Genomic DNA, 6,756 nt, shown 5'->3' on the forward strand with positions numbered 1-6,756 from the left:
GGGGAACAGGACTTTATTGGGGAACAGTGTGTACTTCCAGGGCTTTTTCCAAGTCAAATTGTCCTTTTGATCTTAGTTGTGGAGGGCGCAGCTCAGCTCCAGGTCCATTTGCCTTTGTTAATTGCAGGGGTCGCAGCCCACTATCCCTTGTGGGAGTTGAGGAGTTGAACCGGCAACCTTGTGGTTGAGAGCCCACTCTCCAACCAACTGAGCCATCTGGCACTGGCCCATGTGGGAATCAAACCAGCAGCCTTTGGCGTTAGGAGCACAGAGCTCCAACTGCCTGAGCCACCAGGCTGGCCCTGTTTTGTTTATTAATTTATTTTATTCTTTAGATTCCACATCATATGGCATTTGACTTACTCCACTCAGCACAATACCATCTAGGTCCATCTATGTTATTGCAGATAGCAAGGTGTTATTCTTTTTATGGCTGAGCAATATTTCGTTATCTATACATATATGCCACCTCCTCTTTATCCATTCATCCATTGATGGACACCCAGGCTGCCTGCACATCTTGGCTATTGTAAACAATGATGTAATGAACGTATGGGTGCACACATCCCTTCGAAGTAGCGTTTTGGTTGTCTTCGGATAAACACCCAGAAATGGGAATACTGGGTCCTTCTTTGTCTCTTTTTTTTTTTTAACTTTTTTGAAATTTATTTTAAGTGTGTTTTTCCAGGACCCACCAGCTTCAAGTCAAGTAGTTGTTTCAATCTAGGTGTGAAGGGTGCAGCTCACATTGACCCATGCGGGGATCCAACGGGCAACCCTGGTGTTACAAGCATCAAATATCGTGCTCTAACCAAATGAGCTAACTGGCTGCCTCCTTTGTATCTTGTTATAGACTTTGTTTTAAAGTCTGTTTTGTCTCGTATAAGTATCGCTACTCTGCTACTTAGGTTTTTTGTTTGTTTGTTGCCATTTGCATGAAATATCTTTCTCCATCCCTTTACTTTCAGTCTGTGTGTGTCTTTCGATATGAAGTGAGTCTCTTGTAGGCAGCATTTGTAAGGGTCTTGTTTTCTTGTAAAGGGCCAAATAATAAATATTTTAGACTTTTCAGGCCATATATAGTGATAGAAATGATATAGACAGATAGGTAGATAGATGATTGATGATACATGGTAGATAGATAGATAGATAGATAGATAGATAGATAGATAGATAGATAGATAGATAGATAGATAGATAGACACACAAAATATATGGTCTGATAATTCAGTTTGAGAACTTGTTGCAATGATATTACTAACATTTTTTGATATCAGAGGGATTATTCATTATGAATTTGTACCAACTGGACAAACAGTTAACCAAGTTTACTATTTGGAAGTGCTAAAAAGGCTGTGTGAAAAAGTTAGACGACCTGAACTTTTCGCCAACAATTCATGGCTCTTGCATCACGACAATGCACCAGCTCACAGGGAACTGTCTGTGAGGGAGTTTTTAGCCAGTAAACAAATAACTGTATTGGAACACCCTCCCTAATCACCTGATCTGGCCCCCAATGACTTCTTTCTTTACTCAAAGATAAAGGAAATATTGAAAAGAAGACATTTTGATGACATTCAGGACATCAAGGATAATACAATGACAGCTCTGATGGCCATTCTAGAAAAAGAGTTCCAAAGTTGATTTGAAAGATGGATTAGATGCTGGCATCAAGGCATAGCTTCCTAAGCAGAGTACTTTGAAGGTGACTGTAGTGATATTCAGCAATGAGGTACGCAGCACTTTTTCTAAAATGAGTTTGCAAACTTAATTGTCATACCTTGTCCGTGTAAAGGGATACATGTGAATAGCCCAGTGGCTCAGGTGGTTGGAGCGCTGTGCTCCTAAAGCCAAGGCTGTCGGTTTGATTCCCACATGGACCAGTGAGCTGTGCCTTCTACAGCTAAGATTGTGAACAACAGCTCTCCCTGGAGCTGGGCTGCCGAGAGCAGCCAGACGTTGGCGTGAGCTGCTGTGTGCTACAGAGGGCTGCTGTGTGCTGCCATGGGCTACTGTGTGCCACTGCGCTACTGTTTAAAGTTCTCAACCATCAGATCTGAGCCTCAAAGAAAAATGACAACCATAAGTGGCCTAGAAGCCCCTGAAAAAAGGATGGATGACCCAACATAATGGACACCCAGCAAAATAGAGCTTCTGGAGGAGAAAGATAACAACTTCAAACAAGAATAATGAAAAGAATGTAAGGAGATTCAAGTACAGCACCAAAAAGATCTATGGAACTAAGTGAAATGGGAATAATTAAAAAGAGGAATTTTGCTGAATGAATGAATGAATGAATTAAAGAAAAGGTTGATCACTGTTCAAGAGCCAAATTAGTAGCTTAGAAGACCACGTGGAGAAATATATCAGAGCACAAAGCAAAATGCCCAAAGATGAAAATCATGAGGGGGAAAAAATCAGTCTGGGAAACCCAGGATGTCTAATATGGGAATAATGGTGGGTGGTTATAAAAGTAGGGAGGGGAGCATGTTCAGATCCCTTTTACCCAAAAAAAATTCTCCCTGCTGCGGTAAGCACTATCTCTTTCTTTCTCTTCACAGCCAAAGTTCTAGAAAAGTTGTTTACACTGTGCGGGGCCAACTTCCTCCCATGCCCTCAGGGCGCAGTCCCCTGCAGTCTGACTTCTGCCTCCAATGTGTCCAAAAATTGTTCAATGTCCCAAAGCCTTCCTCAGTGCTAAGTCTAAGGGCTGCTTCTCAGTCTCTTCTCACTTGACCTTTGGGACACGTTTGACTCCATTGGTCCCCTTTTCTTTTTTTTATAATCAAGTATTTTTTGTTTTGTCCAGCTTTATTGAGGTATAACTAACAAATAAAAATTGTGTATATTTAAAATGTACCACGCAATGATCTGATCTACGTCTGCTTTATCCCCTTTTCTCCTGAGGCTAACTTTTATCCTAACTTCCCTGATACCACACTGTTTTCCTGTAAGGGTGGTCAGCTAACCCCAGTTTTTACCAGATTTTCCAAGCTTTGGCACTGAAAGTCCCGCATCCCCAGAATTCCTCCGTCCCAAGCAAACCAGAACAATGTCACAAGCTTGTCTTCTCCTGTCCTGTAGTGTCTTAGTTTGAGTTCACCCAAGAGTAAACTCCGAGACTAGGATTCAACTGCAAGTAGTTTATTTTGGAGGTGATCCCAGGAAACACTAGGAGGGGGAGGGGAGGGACAACATAGTTAGGGAGGGAAGGAAAGGCAAACAGTATAAGATGCCTTCAAAGATGTGTTATCCAACACGCTACTGCTGTAGGCAATGGGAGCTCAATGCCAGCAGAGGCCTCTGGACAATCAGAGGGACACGCATCTCAGAGTCATTTCACCTGAGGGGTGAGGGTGCTGGGGTATGTGTCCACCAAGTCCAGGTTTTCATAAGCACTGTTCCAGGAAACACTTTCCCACCGGCACTTCTCACCTGCCATGTGCCAGACCAGGTGGACGCTGGTGGCAGCTGCTGGCCATTAGAAGTGACTGAAAATGTAAGAATCAAGGAGAGGAGGGCGTGACTAAGTCTGCCACACACAAGATCCATTCTTGATCCAAAAGAAGTTCTAAGAATTTCAGCAAGAGGTCATGAACCACCCAAATTTCAATGTGTTTTGTTCTTAAGCAGTTTTTTCCTTCCTCATCTCTAAGTAATGATAACTCTATTGCTTAAGCTGAAAACCTGGGAGTCTTTCTTTACTCTTCTCTTTCTCTCTCATCCCACATCTAACCCATCAAACAAATCCCATTAACTATATCTTCAAAATAGTTCCAGAATTCTTCCTACCCTCACAGTTAGCTCCTGTCCCCCTCATCTTTCACCTGCATTATGGCAATCCCCTCAGGAGACCCACACATGTTACTACCCTCAGATCCAGGACTCAACTCCTGGTCTCCTATCTTAGCCCAGGATGTCTCTTCCACCAAACCATGCTGTGTCTTACCCATAATTGCCAGCTGAAACGAGAGCTACAAGGTCAGGGTCCTCAGAAATAATTCAGGTTATGGACAGGCCCTCAAAGGCAGCTAATGCTACAGAAAGAGGTCAGCCATTAGAGTAATAGACTGAGTCCAAATACCAGCTCTGCCACTTATCCACTAAGTGACAATGGACAAGCTATGACACCCCTCTGGGCCTCGGTTTCCCCAGCTATAAAATAGGGTTGGTCCTTATTGCAGTCTAACAGGGTCACTGTGAAGATTAAATGAGAGCTCCTGCGTCTGTCTGGTGCTCAATACATGCCTGATAAACCATGGCTTTTGTTATTTTTACCCACCAAGAATGGCCAACCTCTGCTCCCCTGGATCCAAAGTGGTAAAGGGGACCTCTCTCAGTTTTATCTCTCTACCTGAAATTAGACAATTGTGAGAGATGCAAAAGAGAGATAGGTTTGGGCCAGCTCCACCATGGACCACTCAGTGTGACTCAGAGACATGACCACAGACCCCTGCTTCCCCATTTCTCAACCTACGTCTAGGGGAAAACTGAAGTTTCCTCTTATGAGGTGTGGGAACTTCCCCTGACCCCAGATAAACAGTCACTTGGACCAATGGTCCCCTGGAGGGAGGGCTTGTAACAGGTCCCCCATCCACTCTGCAGTCCATGGGCTGCAGGTGAGGGCTGGTTTCAGTACTGCTAAGTTAGGAACAGGTATGGAGGTGGGGGGAGATGAGTCTAGGAGGAACAGGAAGTAGACACCACACCACACCTCCCCCATGTCCCCTCCTCAGAACTGTTTTTCCATTAACACTTGCTCTCAGACAAAACAGGAACACTTCTGCTATTAGTCATGGGCGTTTGTTGATCAATAAATTGATTGATTTGGAGCATGTCACCCCTGGAAACAACTCAGGGATTGTCCAAAGGAATCGCCATGTTAGGTTGTGCTCAGCTGGGGGAAGTACCAGCTCCCTAGAGGATGTTTTTCACTGTCACAATGACTGCAAGGGGGACCTCTGGCATTTTGTGGGTGTTACAAGCTTACTTGTTTACGTGTTGAAGTCCTAACCCCCAGTACCTCAGAATGTGACTGTATTTGGAGCTAGGATCTTTAAAGAGATGAGTAAGTGTGACAACATGGATGGGCCTAGAGGGCATTATGTTAAGTGAAATTAGTCAGACAGAGAGAAACAAAATACCATATGATCTCACTTAATATGTGGAATCTAAAGAAAAAAAACAGAAACAGACTCCTGGATACAGAGAACAAACTGATAGTTACCAGATACAAGGGGGTGTTGGGCGGCAGGGTGAAAAGGGTGAAGGGATTAAGAAGTACAAATTGGTAGCTACAAAATTGTCATGGGGATGTAAAGTGCAGCATAGGGAGTATAGTCAATAATATTGTAATAACTATGCATAGTGTCGGTGGGTATTAGACTAATCGAGGGGGATCACTGCATAAATTATATAAATGTCTAACCATATGCTGTACACCTGAAGCTAATATAAAACAATATTAAATATCAACTATAATTGAAAGTTTAAAAACATTTTTTAAGACAAGAAAAAAAAAGAGGTGATTAAGGTAGAAATGAAGTCATTATGGTGGGCCCTAATCCATTATGACTGGTGTCCTTATAAAAAGAGATTAGGACACAAACACACGGAGGGAAAATCACGTGAGGACCCAGAAAGAAGAAAGCCATCTATAAGACAAGGAGAGAGGTCTAACCAGAAACCAACCACACCGACACCTTGATTTTGAACTTCCAGCCTCCAGAACTATGAGACAATATGTTTCTGTTGTGGAAGCCAGTCTATGGTACTTTATTATGGTAGTCCCAGCAAACTAACACACTGGGCAAGGACCCCACAATGAACTGACATTTTGAGAAGCTCTAATATGGCAAGAGCTAATGACCTTAGAAGATCCACTTTACATGGCAGTAAAGTGAAATACTTCACCAAAGATCTCTTTTTTTTTTTAAGATTTTTATTGGGGAAGGAGACAGGACTTTATTGGGGAACAGTGTGTACTTCCAGGCCTTTTTTTTTTTTTCCAAGTCAAGTTGTTGTCCTTTCAATCTTAGTTGTGGAGGGCACAGCTCAGCTCCAGGTCCAGTTGCCGTTGCTAGTTGCAGGGGGTGCAGCCCACCATCCCTTGCGGGACTCGAGGAGTCAAACTGGCAACCTTGTGGTTGAGAGTCCACTGGCCCATGTGGGAATCGAACCGGCAGCCTTCGGAGTTAGGAGCACAGAGCTCCAACCGCCTGAGCCACCGGGCCAGCCACCAAAGATCTTTATACACCACAGACATCTCAGTTGGGTAGATATCTCCATGACTGTCCTGAAGATCTAACCAAGTCGCATCCTGGCCTGGCCACACTGGGCGGGGAGTCTTGCCTTTCAGCTGGTCTGCCTTTCTAGAAGTTCCATGGGCCAAATCTTGGCAGAGTTCCGATTCTGCTACCTAGCTCGGTCAAACCTCACCCGGACACTGAGAATATTGCTTGTCAAGAATAATCTTGCCTCACCCGCTTCATAGTAGCTGTTGCACATCAGGAAGACAGTAAGGGAGCCCAGCCCCGAGCATTGTGGTTCAGAGGACCCAGAGTATTTTCAGCTCTGGCTCAATCAATGTGCGACTCAGAGCCACCAGAGCCAGCATCACTTCCTAAGAGCCATGATCAAAGACTTGGTGATCATGACCCCAGAACAGGGAGACCATTACTAAGACCTGGTGTTCCTCCAGTTCACCATCGGCTATGGACTGAACATGTGTGTCCCCAATAATTTTTATGTTGAAAC

Source organism: Rhinolophus hipposideros, assembly GCF_964194185.1.
Source record: "Rhinolophus hipposideros genome assembly, chromosome: 16".
Lineage (NCBI taxonomy): Eukaryota > Metazoa > Chordata > Mammalia > Chiroptera > Rhinolophidae > Rhinolophus > Rhinolophus hipposideros.